The following is a 15,494-nucleotide window of genomic DNA, read 5'->3' as shown; positions in this document are numbered from 1 at the left end:
AAACACTGGGTTTCACAGTTCTACAGAACATCTCTAAGCAACTCCGGGCTAAACTTCACCGAACAGCCAATACAATATAATAAATGCAACACTCTTCAATGTAGTGGCATATGTGCAGTACATACGTCAAGAGTTTTTTGTATCTGCCCCAGCATTAAACTCACGTGTAATCTACTGTATAATATGGTGGTATGTCTGGTCCGTAAACAAAATCCACTTCGACTCCCTTCAAAGCTACAGTTAATAAATTCTATGAAAATATCTTAGGGTCATATTTGCTGAAAGAGTCAGTATATTCTGAAATAAGTTTTTATTTGTCATACACTTTTAGTAATGAGTGGATCTCCTAGCGTTTATACATTAATTTCATCCGGGTTATGTGAACTACATATATTCTAATCCTTACTCAGAGAAAAAAAAAGGGGTTGCGTGGCATCAAGCTACAGCAACAGTAAACCCCCGAACTTGCCTGAGAAGGACTAAATGCACAAACCCACTATTTTTGAATATCCCATGGAGAGACTCTCACTGCAGCCTGTTCTATTTTGTTTTGAAAATGGTGGCATGCAGCCTCGTTCTGTGGACAATAAACAAGGTGCAGACTTCCATCTATGTCACCAGTAGTGACGAAATACAGCGAATGCTGGACGGAGAGGTGAGTGACAATAACCGCGCCCACATTTAAGGGTACGGTTTGCAGTGGAAACGTGAGGGTTTAGGTACCATGTCTGAAGGGTTACTGTTGGCTCCAAAGGTATCGAAAGTGTTTGGTGGAAACGGGGCTTTTGTGACCAGCTGCCATGTTGAAAACAGTCCAGCTGAAACAGAGCAATGCCCACTGGCCAGAGCAAACTCTCATTTTACAGCTTAACAGTACACTAAAATATGTTTCTGAAAACATCTGAGGAGAGAAATGCAATGCAGTATAAGAAAGACAAAAATGGCAGCTGCGTTAGAGACTTCCTGGCTCTGATTGGTTTTTTAGTTCATGTGCGGCACGGTCATTAGAAGTGCTACGGGGCAATAGAGCAGGCAGAGGAGTATGATTTTTTTCACAGATTATCCGTTTCACTTAGTGCTGTGTGAATAGTTACAGTTTCAGTAAACATGAAAAAAGTTATTTGGTTTTTTTTTTTTTAAAGTTACCAACCACAGCTTTAAAACAAGAACCTCCATCCAGCTTTGCATTTCAACTCAATATGATAAGAAGAACAATACATTACATTACTCTTAGGCTTATTACAACCCTCTAAGGACATTAGGTTACAGAATATGTTGACACACAATGAATGTTTGCTGCAAAAGAATTTAGATACATGTTCCAGTAGTGTAAAAACTTTTGTGCGTGGGCTACATATGTCTATTGCATTCAAGTGTGTGTGTGAGTGTGTGTGTGCGTGTGTGCGTGATTGCCCAGTCATAATCATAATCATGATCAAAGGGATAAGTCCAACGTGATGTGTTATCTCACTGCTAAATATAGTTCAACTGGAAAGTACAGTGTTGCTGCAGGCTTATACTTCTCTCTTCTTCTCCATTTCTTCCTCTATGACTCTCTCTAGTTTTGGTTTTTCATTAGCGTGTGTGTGTGTGTGTGTGTGTGTGTGCCTGTGTGTCTGCATATGTGTGTGCATGTGGCGTGCACAGTACGGGGGGGGACCCTTGCCAGACTGGGAACTCTGACAAGGCTGCCACTTTATTCCCTGTCACTCTCCGCTAGTGATTACACACAAACAACAACAAACACACACACACACACACACACACACACGGGAGTATGGTCAGATAGTGAGGGAGTAATGGAGGATCTGCCATTGACAGATGGAGATGGAGACAGAGAGTTAGAGAAGCAGGGGGAAGAGGAGAGGGAGGGGTGGCGGAGAAAAAGAGAAGCAGGGAGAGAGAGTGGTTAAGAGTTACACAAACAAAGAGAGACAGAGATGGAGAGAAACAAATGACTGTGAGAAAAAGGGAGAGAGAGAGAGTCTCTTTCAGAAAACAAACACTTAGGCAGCGTTGCATGACTTGCACTTTCTCACCCCTCAACAACCCTGAGGGTAGGTGGCTGGCGGAGGGGGTAGACAGACAGACAGTTAGGGAGAGCCTGAGAAAGAAAGGAGCCAATGGAAGGAGAGGAATGAGAGAAATGTGAGAAGAGAAGCAGGGAGGGGAAACACTTCAGGACGACGGGCGAATGGTAGAAACAAGCGACGATGATTGTAGGAAAAACTAGGGCAGACGCAGTACGCACTTACAAATGACATACTGTGATACAACAAGACAAGCTCACACACACACACACACACACACACACACACACAGGCTGACTCCCTCACTCCCACACACACTTCATTCAGAGCAAGCACAAAACTGTGTGAAGTGTACTTACCAGGGTAGCAGGAGTAGCCCACTTCTGCAGCATGCTCTCTCTCCCCCTCTCATTCCTTTCCTCCCTCAACTCCTCTCTTCTCCTGCTCTGCCGTGTCCCTTGTAAAGCACCCTGAGTCTCTCTCGCCGTCTCCCTCTCTCCCCCTCAAGCGGAAAATCCCGAGCAGATTCAGTGTACTTGTGCTACAAACTGCTCTCGGCCTTTCTCACCACCACCACCACCGCCGCCCCCCCAAACAACCACCACAGACACACACACACACTCTCACACACATACACTCCCCTAAATCTTGACAGCGAGGCAGGAAGCTCCCTCACTACCGCTGATACACAGCACTCAGGTGATCTCTCACACACACACACACACGCACGCACACACACACACTCACACAAAATTGGTAGCACACTCTTGCACACGCCCACAGGGAGGGAGTCCCGCATGCAGAGCTCCAACGTGTATTATGCAAGGGGCTGAATGCGAGCCAGAGCTCTCACACTGTCTGCCCTACACACACACACACACACACACACACACACACACACACATACACACACACAGGGCCCCTCCCACGGTTCGCTCGGCCAACTTCATCAGGTATTCATTCAAAAAACACACACACGCCAGCTGGCTGCACGCCCAGAGACCGCTTACAAGCAGCAAAAGAGAACTAGAGAGGGAGAGGGAGGGTGGGAGGTTGTTACAGTGAGAAGGGCAGAGAGGGGGAGTGTGGGAGAGATAAAAAGGGAGGGAGAGAGTGAGCTGTGGAGATTACGTGGAGAGGGAGTACATGAAAGAGTGACACATGGACAACTCATGTACACACACAGATATGCATGTATCTGGGGCTGAAGCGATGATAATCTCTTGTTTTTCTTTTTTCTCAATTTATTGATGAATCATGACATATAATATGTCAAACAAAGGTAAAAAATGTCATCACAATTTTCACCAGAGCCCAAGGTGATGGTTTCAAATTGTTTCTTGTTATCCAACCAACAGTCTTAAAGCTCGATATTCAATTTAAAATAATCTATAGTGGAAAAAAGCAGCAAATCCGCAGATATGACAACCTGGAACCAGAGAAAGTTTGACATTTTTTAGCTGATAAATATCAAATTCTGAATTAATATTCTGTCAATCAGCATTTTAATTTATTATCTTTTGGGGGTTTTATTGCTTTAATTACAGTGGAGCTGGAGACTGACAAGATATGAGGAAGAGAGGGGGATGACACGTAACAAACAAACAGCCACAGGTTGGAATCGAATCCCAGCCGCTGCAAAGGATGCAGCTTGTATGGAGCGCACGCTCTACCATGTGACCTAGAGGCCCACACAATTTATAGGATTACGTGAAGCATCAATACACATGTCGATACATGAAAGCAGAGATGAATGGTTGCTCTGTATAATCAAACGTAGATCAAACGGTGTATCGGGCGCTTCTGGAATAAAATAGGATACACAGGAAGGCCATGCAGGCATTTCAAAAATATGCATCAGCAGGGAAGAAATGTAAAAAAAAAACTTTATAGTACTGGATAAATCATTAAAAGACTCAGCATGGTTTAACCATTAAAGGTCTTTGTAAGTTGTGTGTTTAACACGACTTAAAAACAGATATAAACTTACAAAAACCTACATCAGAATCTGGTTTTAATTGCCAGGTAGGCTTTCATGTACAAGGACTTTGCTTTGGAGTAATGGTGCATAATATAAAGATATTGAGAGAAAAAATACATTTACAATAAAATTAAAAAATGAAAGAGCTGTGCAGTTATTAGAAGTGACAGTTATGAGTGGAAATTTGCCAAATATGGTCCAAGGAATGTGCAAAAGTTTACAGTATGAGGCATAAAAAGACCAGAGATATAAGTATAATTATAGATGCAGGTTTATATGCACAACTATGTCCTTATAGAACACAGAGATCATTAAAAGAAAGACAAGCAAAGTCAGAACCACTTTCTTTTTTCCCCTTTTGCTGAAACAGTGGGTGTTACACTCAGCTTCAATGAGGCCGCACTACTTACTTTCCACCACTAGATGTCATGACTGATTACATCACTGACAGCGTACAGCAGTCTATTTCCGTTAGTTAGCTGACCTAGTTAAAAGACCATTTGGAAGTAAATATAGATGAAATGTGTTCCTCAATGCTAAGAGATGTAGCATGCAAAGAGATGAAGTGAGCACTCACTCATGAGATAATAACACACACACACACCACACCACACACACATAAGCATACACGAACATGCAGAATTGTAATGATTCCCACTGGACTCAATGGGCCTAAACATGCACTAAAAACACATCCTGTTTGTTGGTTGGTCTTCCTGTCAGCTTGATATCAACCCTGGTGTTCAACATTGGATATTCATGGAGTGTTTAACTATTGCAGGGCAGGAGGCATTTCAAAGTTTGCTCTTTATGTGGTAAAGAGGACTAAAGGAACTAACAAACTGTGCCCTGAGAGGCTCGGCCGGATAAGAGGATTGTAAAGTGGTAATCTGAGAGTCCTTTGTGCTCTTTTTTACTTAATTTTGGAGGGCTTTTTTTGGTGATGAGCACTCAGAACTTTGTGTTGGGGCAGTTTGACTCTCTGTGGAAACTGTTTAGTGTTTTGTTAGTTGCTGTTGCTCATACTGAAGACAGTTCCTAATTTGCTACAGTGCTGTGCCCACAAATCGCAAAATTTCCTTCCTGTTTTGAAACTAAGCAATGCAGTAGTTTAAAAAACTTTTTTTTTTAATTTTGAAATACGGGGGTTGAAGGTGTACTTTTAAAAGTTATAACATAACAAATGTGTTTGTATTTTAACCAGTGTGTCTTATATATATTGCAAACAAGTTATAAAAGAGAATTGTCGAAGTTATAGCCCAAAGTAAGACACCAGGACACAGCGAGACAGAATGACGAGGGCAAAAGTAAAGAAAAAGACACAGACAGAGAAACTTGATAAACACATAAGAATGAGACACAGACAGAAAGCCAAATCAGAGGAGACTGAGAGAGAACCAGACGAGACTGTGTATTTGTTTCACAGTCGTTTCCGTTGCCTTGGCAGCTAATTGGAGCCTCTCGGCATTTAATCATAATTCATTTGTGTGGGTTTGTTTACAATCTGCCGTCAAGTGAAAGCAGTGCAAGAGAGCAAGTGGGGGTGGAGAACAGGCACAAAGAAATGAGGAAAGAGAGAATCAGTTATGAGAAAAATTCTTTATTTTTTTTGAATGGCGACTTTAGTTCTGTGTCTGCAATGTCTTTGTTCAGCTGCTCTCTCTCTACTTCTAAAACTTTCTCAGTCCAGTCGAGATGGCTGTGTGTCAGTGCCCTTCCATCATTTCTAAAAAGCTCTACCCTCCAACTCCAACCCGTACTCTAGACCCAAATAAATATCCAGTTTCTTCACATTTTCCCTCGCTGTCTAACCATTTTGGTTGAATGTAATAACTGCAGACCATCACTAAATGTCTAGAATATCACCACTAGATCATAACTTGGTAATATCGAGTGTCGCTCCTTCTGCAAAATCCACGTTTTATAGTCCCTGGGCTTAAAAATGTCTTTATAAACCTGTCACCTCTTTGTAATTTACATCTCTCCTTCATGACTGATGGATTTTATATGTGTCACATGAAATCATGGGTCTCTTTAATACAGCTGAATCTTGAAAACATCATGGGAAACTTGTGCTTTTGATTACAGAAATCCCAGCTCTGTTTTTCATAAAGAGATTTTGCAATTATTTACTTGGACTAAACACAAGCCATTATGCCGAGCCATAACCAGGAGAAATAAATGAAAACAAATCCTGTAATTTTCTCGAAGTCTTATTTTTCAGAAGTGATCTGCCTATTAGTGTCTGTCAGGACTGACTATAGACTATATAAAAACAAGGAAGTCGCATGTCCACTTCTCCCACTGGTAAAAGAATGAAGCCAAAATATCCCGGATATGGTTGTTGACATCATTTTAAGCCGCAGTTTGCACAGTAGCAATCAGGAAGTCGAGCCGCAGTACTGAGCTCCTGCCCAAACACCCGTCTGACCCAGTCATGAGCAGCATCTCTGGTCATAAGATCACCGATTGGCACACACAACCTGCTGTCAATCATGCTGCCACACCCCACTTTTACTAGCATCAACTAAACTAAACTAAGCAGAAAAACTAACACAACATCACGAACATCAGTATGATTAAAACTACCTAAAACAACAGGAACCACCTTTGGGGAAAATGTATTTGACATGTAATTTGATTTTTCTTAGTTGGGCCAATGTGGAGCTTTGATTCTCTGCCCGAGCCTAATGGGGCCCAACCCCACGTGCCAGGTTCAGGCCGGGTCAGGCCAGGCTGGAATTTCCCAGTAATTTCTGAGGTTTGAATCAGGTCAGGTTCTTGCCAATTTACCAACTGGCAGTTCTCATGCATAAATGGTAGGTGTTGGCAAGCGGGAAACAGAGAGTAGGAGGGGGGACAGTGACAGAGAGAGTGATGGAACAACAACACAAGACATTGGAGAAACAGGGGAGCAAGGCGACTTCGTTGGCAATGTTTGCTTCTTCCTCCCCAGCAGTGGGAGAGATGTTTGTAACATGTATCGTAGAGCGTGATCATCATATACATGCTGCATCACCACGAACTACTGTGCGCACTTGAAGACGGAGTGCCCAGTAGAAATTTGAGTTTTTAATTGGGCTCAGACCCAAATCTGCTGCCGTGGTTGTTTGGACAGAAACTGTGCTGGTTCTTGCAGGGTCAGGCCTAATTTTTGGGCCTAATCAAACTCTAGGCCCATGTCCCATCCCCTTACATGCAGGGGGGCAAAGTTTATGACCTATGCTGCAGCCAGCCATTAGGGGGCGATGGGGATGTTTTGGCTTCATTCTGGGAAGATCTTACGCCGTCCATCTTTAGATAAAGTCCATTAGGCAAAGTGAACGTTTAAATCAAGATATAGGCATCATAACTAGACTCAATGTAATGTTTAGTGCAGTAAAATCTTCCTCAGCTCTGCTCTCTTCTTCTTTCATTTCTTCTGTCTTTCTTCAGAGAGCAGTCTCAGTCAGAGCCAGTCACTAAGGAAACTGATGAAACGTTTCTATATATACTCACACCTATATACATATCACACACTGCTCTATCTCTCTCCCTCTCATGCACGGTGATACTGACTCTCCCACTCTCTCTGTCGCCCCCGCAAACTTCACATGCACTGTGGTAATGACAACATAACCACACACACACAGACACACTACCCATCCATCCCCCTTCGTCTCTGTCGGCGAAAGTCTCAGCTCTCTTGTTTATCCATGTCTTTCCATCTGTCTGTGTGTGTTCGTGTGTGTGTGTGTGTGTGTGAGAGAGAGAGAGAGAGAGAGAGAGACAGCAGGTGCAGAGCCATCTAATGGTCACAAACACCCACAAGTGATCACTGCGAGGCTGGCTTTATGAAGTCACGCCCTTATTACAACACCTTAATCACATCATGCCCACGTTCTCTTCACAATCTATCATTCATAACCTTTTTGTGATCGTTACGTAATCGTGTTAACAGTGCCCTCTGAATCATGCACACAAATATCTTTCACTTTGCGTACCCCTTCACCTCTCTGCCTCTCTCACAAACCCTCTGCCAGGCTGTGTTAACTTGCTGGCAGTGTAGTGTGCTACTTCAGCCCAAGCCACATCCCATTCACAAACCTACTAATCCACACACCCTATTAGATCCCTGCTAGTCACACACACACACACGCACACAAACAAAGAAGTGTGGATGTGCGTGTGTGTGTGTGTGAGTGTGTGTGCGGGATTAGGGAGGGACTGGAATGGATGGGCAAATCACTGCTAAGCTCCTCTATTGCTGTATAATCCTACTGAGTACACACGCAGACGCACAAATGCGTAAATTTGCATTCAGACGTGCACATGCACACACATACACACACACACACACAAACACAAACATGAACTGATGCTCTCTCTCACTCTCTCAGTTTAACACACGTACAAAGCATGTATTCGCACACACCCACGCACACAAACAATAGCAGCCATCGCAGACATTCAGACACACAAATGCGCAGGCAAAAGTCCAACACACTCATTCAAGGGCAAACGCAGACATAAACACCCAAATATTATTTCAAAGACTGTATATAATCCTGTTCAGAGAATGTGTGTTACAGCACAAAAGGGAATAAGGGAGAAATGTAGGAGGGGAGGCAGTTGCAGGGAGAAAAAAGGGGAAAAGAGAAGAATAAAAGACAGAAAACCAGGAAGGAGAGAAAAGGGACATATAAATGTAATTCAGACTCCATTCATCATTACACCATCCACTCATTCACTCTACCCACACAGCGATCACTCCTTTGTCTGTTTCTTCAACACAGGACCCTCACATGTATTCAAAGAGAATGTCACTCACTTTGAAAAACTGAAATATGGAGAGTTTGCAAGACGTTTTTTTGTACAAACTAAGACAGCTCAATTAGCAAACACAGAAATATTTCTCCACACACTTTTACAGAGCCATGACTGTGTAATGCGAATGTGACAAGAGTTTGCAGAATGTGGATCCTCAGGTGCTTTATCGATTTAATCTGACTTTTTATCTGTAATTTTAAGTGCAGAGAGATGGAAAAATCTACAAAATGTATCCAAACTGGAAGGTAAATATTTTGAAAGTTAAAATTCTTATGAATTTTCTTTTTGGATAATAATAAAGAACCATTAACCCCTTACTAATCAGTGGATTTTTAAGAAAAATGAAATGCAAAATAACATGAACTATAAGAAGCCTTTCCTTTTTGTCAAGTGCAATATTGACTCAGTGAGCTTTAGCATTTCATTTCAAAGCGCTAACCATTTAGTGGCGGTAACATTTAATGTTTTGTGATGTTAATATCTTTGCTGACAAATAGTCTGCTAGCTGCGTTAACATAAAGTAATATAGTGTCCACTGCCCACCCTCCACAAACTGTATATAAAGATGGATGATGTGTCTCCACTTAGCCCCACTGTGCAGAGGTGAAACTAAAATATCCTGAATATGGCCACTGCCATCTTGCTCTGGTGACGTCAGAGCCAGAATCTGCGCATAGTAATCACCGCGGTATCAAGTTTCCCGCCTATACACCCCTTCAACCAATCGCGGGCAGCGCCACTGAATGTGAGCTCATGCGGTAAAAAAAAAAATCCCCCGTTTTTTTTTAGCATTTTAGCCAGTAGTGTGATAAAATTTACCTTAAATAACAGAAACTATCTTTGGGAGAAATTTATTTGATGTGTACTTTAAGTTTTTAGTTTGACCCATGTCCCATCCTATAACATGAAGAGGGCAGGCTTTATGACCGATACTGCATCGAGCCACCAGGGGATGATCGAGATGTCTGGGCTTCATTTTTGGGGAGCTGTCATGTTGCCTATCTTGTACACTTTTCACTGCACACCACTCAGGTCAGGTGTGAGCTAGCTAACAACGCTGCTTATTGCCACTGGTAATGCCCTCCTGGTGGCGGGATGGCATTGCTGCAAAAACATGGTGGCCGACCTTCGCTGCTCTCTCCCCAGGTCGCCCCCGTGAGTAAACAGCTTCATTTTGAGTTACAAAACCCCTTTAGCATTTTTGAATATGTTAGCACCACTCGCCGTGTTGACACTGCCAATGGTGCTAACTCACCAGCAACCTGGAGGGAGTCTGGAGGGTGGGCACAATGTTTCCCCAGCAACGCTGTTGAGTCAGGACGGGGTTACTAACGGCAACTGCCTAAAGAGTGGTGCTGTTAGCTAGCTACCAACAGATCTAGCTGCTGCACAGTACACAGTAACTGAAGATCAGTTAACTCTGATGTGTAACTATTCAACAATACTCTCAGCAGTTAACAGAGTTATGGTTAACCGCTGACATCCCTACAAGTGATGACACCATCTTTTTCATTTGTGGGATACTTTTTGTGTAAAGAAAAGTTAGCTATTAGCTAAGGCTACAACTAACAGTTATATTCATTATTGATTAATATGATGATTTATCACTAATCACATAGAAAAAGTCAATTTGTAATGCTCATTTAAAGCAAATCCTCTTAAATCACACCTCATCTTTGTGCTCCCATGATCTTTTCATGTGGGTGGGACACAGAGACAAACACAAGCAGGCAATCAGATGACGTGAGTGTGATAATTTCTCATCTGAAGTCAGGTTGAGGACAGGCTGACAGGTGTGGGATGTGTGACGCTGAGGGGCTGCAGGGAGCACGGCGCTAAACAGAGCGCCTGTGGAGACAAATGGTAATAAACACACAACTGTAGACTAATGCTGCTTTATTTGCTTGTGAGTGGCACACACTTCATATTCTCTTTCATGTCAGGATGGAAGATAAAGATTGAAAAAAAAAAACAGTTCTTTATCCGATGGTGCCTGCATGTGTCCACATCTAGGGCAGAGAACTATATTGTTGTGTGTGCTGAAGGTGAACTGTCCAGCTGTAATGGGCACAGGCAGACAGACTGGCACTAATTGGCATGAATGGACATGGTGGTGGGCATTGTGTGGATGAAGGAGAGGTGGGCGACTACTCAGCATGCGTCCTTGTCTGGGAATAATGTGTTCCACCTTTTCAAAAGGCACAAGGACAAAAATGTCAGACAGGCAGCAGCACTAGTTGAGCGCACAGACTCGCACAAATCATCAAAGGCCCCTGCTCGACACAAACACACATCCAAAACCCCTGAGACTCAACAGGACACACATGCAGTACACACCGGAGCTGTATCGAACTCAGCCATTATCTAGACAAACGAATTCCACAGCCAGGCACACACACACACACACACACAATCACAACACACTCCACAGGTGTCTGCTTGCTGCCCAGCGGTGTGTCCAACGCCTGGGGCAAAGAGCTGCATGATGAACACAACAATAGACTTTGATAAAATACACAAACCCATATACATGTCCATTCACAACAATCAAACATATATAATTATGCTGAATAGCCACGCTGATTGCTGTCAGACTCCCAGAAGGGAAAATGGCTCCAGTCAAATGGGTAATTTTCAAAGAGTGAAGCATGTATTGTGTGTGCTGTTCGCAGAGGGATATTTTGTGTTGCAACAATATGGCAAAAAAATTAAGACATCAAATGGCCTTGTTAATATGTTTGCTTTGGGAAAAGCTCAAATATGGAGGGTAAACACAGACACAGAGGGAAGACTGTGTGTACTTTACAAGACCCCTGCAGGGACAAAGACATAAAAAATAATAAAGACTCTTCCCCAGAATGCAACCACATAGGGCCCTTTTACAAGCAGAAATTACGACCCATATTTACATTTATTTGTTAGGCAGCGACGTCTAGTGGCCATAGTATAACAGGGGCAAAAGAGGAAGTCAAAAGACGTAGTGTTAAGAGAGAGGAAGTCCGCTTAGGGCAGGAGAGAGGGGAGGCAGAGGGGTCAAACACGCACAAGACTTTCATATAGCAGATTGGAGTTTGTGACGTGTGAAGCCAAAAGTCAACGTAAAGTTATTTTTGCGCTGACACATAGTATGTCATGTCATGAGATGATGTCATGTAAAATACGTTTTGTTACCTTAGTAACGAATATAGTTATTTTAAGCCATTGTTCTAACCAAGAAGTTTTGTTGCCTAAACCTCACCACATAGTTTTGGTGCAACTGCGACCATTTCATAACATTACCCCAGGTTTAAAACTGCGTCATATGAGCTCTTCTATTCTCCACTGGTAATTTAGGAAACTTTTCTGTAGGTTGTATTCAAAGGTATAAACGTACGACGTTCTGTGGTCGTACAAGTTGGCGGACTTGTTGGCAAACAGACAGTGAAAACTTTTTTAAATCTGCACACACACACAGGGTTATTTCTTTGTCTAACTCTTGATGAATAGATAAAAAATAAATGATAAATGCTGTTATTCTATGATTCATTGATTATTACTGTAAATTGTAGGAGTTATTATATTCAAACATACTCTCGATATTTTCAATATGATATCCCTTAAACAAAAATGTAATTGAAATTTAAATAATTCTGAATGATAACTACATACGAAAACACAGATTTACAAACAGAGAAAAGTCGAAATATAAGTGACAACACTACTAAGTAAAAACTGGTTGGACTCTAATACCCATATTTCCCATTATTGGTATCTTGATAACAAAATTCTGTAACAAGCTGAGCCATAACTTTCTACCTCCCAGTGCCTCCTGACTTAACAAACCAGTTTGCATATGGAGGCTACTGTTAAAATATTCAAGTAAGCGCTCACACTGCACATTCGAGTGAAAAAATAGAGCAGACAGACAGACGGACTGATTGCACACACTTCTCATTGCTTTTCTCAGTTTCCCCACTCATCCTTGACCTTCTTTTTTCAACATTATTTTGAGCAGGTTTCACACACACACACACAGACACACACACACACAACCACACACAACCACACACACCCACACACACACACACTGTAGACACAAACAGATGAAAGGAAATTCCATCTTGGTGACATTCTCTGGGCGGACCTTTTCAAACTAAGGAAAGACCGGCGAGTGCTTTATGTGTGTGTGCTGTTACCAAAAAAAACTTATTTGTGGGCAGCATTCTTCTGCCTGCATGCAGCTGTCTCATGGATTGAAAATAACATGTTTTAGAAGCTGTGGCAATCACACACACACACACACACACACACACACACACACAGAACATAAACCCTTTGACCCTGACTCAATGCCCTACACAACTTTTGCCTTGAAGACCACTGACACTTCGCGTGTTCGTAGTTTGAGGGAACATTTCATAGGAAACGAGTGAGGAACAAAGGAGGGAGGGACAAATGAAAAGAGGAGAGGAGAGAGGGACAAGGAGGGGAGGAGGCGGAGAGGGAGAGCAGGTTGAAATAAGACGAAAATGACGGAGGAGCAGGGAAAAGATGGAGAGAGACAGTGATGTCACCTTGTAATGGCACTGCAGTGAGAGGGACAAAGGAGGAGAGGGAGGAAGAAGAGAGAGAGAGCGAAAGGGACATCGAGAAAGAGACTTAAGAGATCTATTAGCTGATAGAAGTCATGCAGACAACCTCCCACTCCTTAGGCAATTGATTCAAGGATATTATGCGGAACGCTCAGTGTGTGTGTGTGTGTGTGTGTGTCTGAGTGACAGTGAAACTCTGGCGTTGGGCCTCAGGGCATAATGTAGTACTACTAGAAATCTCTCTTTTGAGACTGCACTTAGTCTTTCTCCCCTCAGTGTGTGAGGGTGTGTGTGTGAGTAAGCATGCATGTAGAGAGAGTGGGGAAAAACAGCAAAAGCTCTGCAGTTTGTAACTTAAGAAGCATGTAAATTTAAGCTTTAGTTCCTTTGGTGTGTGTTTGTGTGTGTGTGTGTGTGTATGTGGGTGTGTTCTAATACTTATGTTGTGGGTCCTGTTCACTCAAGGTAAACCATCAAATTTTAGGGTAAAGTCTTTGGTCCTTGGTTAATGCAAGGGTTTGGTTTAGCATGTAGCGTTTATGGTTGAGTCTCCACAGGATAATGCAATGTCCTCCTAAGTGACAAAAACAAGTTTGTGTATCTGCCTCTGTGTGTGAGTGTTTCAAGAGGACAGCATAAAGGAATGCCTCGGTTCAAGACTTGCCAAGAGCACTTTTCCCATGCGCCAGAGAGCCAAGACTTCCCCAACCAGCCAAGAATAGCACCAACTCTCTCTTACTTTCTCTCTCACCCACACATTCTCAAAGCTCTCACACTTTTTACTCTTTTGATTCGACAAGAAAGAGTGTGATAGTGTGAAGGAGGGAAGTACAGCCTCACACACTTCAATCAGCGCAGAGCAAGAGACAGAAAGAGGCACATTTTCTGAATTATCATACATCCATTGTATACCTTGTACAACATGCTTTTGGCAGCACTGTACATACACAGTCATGCCAATAAAGCAAATTTGAATTTCAGCACAGAGGGAAAACACTGAAATCTCATTTTCTGGTCAAATATGTCACACTAATAAAGCCTCACTGAATTGAACTGACATGAACCGAGAGGCAGATAGAAGGAGCGAAAGAGAGAAAGTGAGAGAGAGGAAGACAGACAGAGATTTCAGCAGGGAAACTGCAGCACTCTCCAAACTCTCTGCTCCCTGTGGGGTAAATGGGAGTGCTTTGTCTGTGGATGTGTACGTACATGTGCATGTGTGTGTGTGTGAGTTCACTTAAACAAGCATCTCTGTTAAAGTCGAGGACCGGAGCGCGCTCCCTATGCCCATTGTGAGGCACCAAATGTTGAGGCAACAGAACAACAGGCAGCAACATGGTTTCCACTCCAAAAGCATTCACAATTGGTTGTCACAAAAGATGCGGTACTTTCACATTCTGCTCTTAAAAACTGGATGATAGAGATGTTTAAATATAAATGGCTTTTTTTTCCTCTCAAATTCCAAATCTGCATCTCAAAAAGAATTTCAATGAAACACTGCAAAGACAACAAATAGCCCCTAATATTTGTGACGAGGTTGGATTAAGAGAATACATCATGTCCCATATGATTTTTTGTATTTTAATTACTCAACCTGTGTTACTTTGAATTTGTGGAAAAAAAACTAGCCTATGACTTCAGTTCATCACAAATTTTCTCGATTTTTGGATTCTTTGTTCTCCAGAGGAATTTAAGAAAGTTTTCATCACAAATAACTAGGGCTGTCAACGAATATTCTAAAAGCGAATTTAAATTCGAATTTGAAAAAAAAAAGGACCTTCGAATGTGAAAATTGATATTCGATTGCGGAGGGGAAAAAAACACCACCGCAGCTGTCCTCTTTGTGAGTGGGCGTTGGCCTGGGCCGCTGCACTGAACGCACTGCATAAACGCCAGGGCCATACCACCCGCGTAAGTGCTGCAAAGCGCAGCGCACTGAAATTCTCGCGCGAGCCGGAGCACTTCCGTTCACATCAGACACGCATTTCTCCACGCTGGTCGACAAGCGGTTCTGCTCCCAGCTGTTGTCTCTGTCACCTGGCTTGACATATTTGCTCGCGGCTCGCGCAGAAGCTTCGCTTCGAGGCACTTCGAGGCTATTCG

The 15,494-nt window shown here is 42.7% G+C and overlaps 1 protein-coding gene across 2 annotated transcripts in view; it reads right to left on the bottom strand.

Moving 5' to 3' along the window:
- atxn1a (ataxin 1a) overlaps window positions 1-15,494 on the bottom strand; it is a 121,533-nt gene that overhangs the window by 14,191 nt on the left and 91,848 nt on the right. The window contains exon 1 of one of the 2 annotated variants that reach the window (XM_033636573.2): window positions 2,390-2,630. The exons of the other annotated variant lie outside the window; for it this stretch is intronic. The gene's annotated coding sequence lies outside the window, so the exon portion shown is untranslated. Of the gene's footprint in view, window positions 1-2,389; window positions 2,631-15,494 lie in introns of those variants that run through there. 2 annotated transcript variants of the gene reach the window in all.

This window comes from Epinephelus lanceolatus, chromosome 16, assembly GCF_041903045.1.
Source record: "Epinephelus lanceolatus isolate andai-2023 chromosome 16, ASM4190304v1, whole genome shotgun sequence".
Classification (NCBI taxonomy): Eukaryota; Metazoa; Chordata; class Actinopteri; order Perciformes; family Serranidae; genus Epinephelus; species Epinephelus lanceolatus.
Note: the sequence above shows the minus strand (reverse complement) of the source record. Positions and strands in the feature narration are given on the sequence as shown.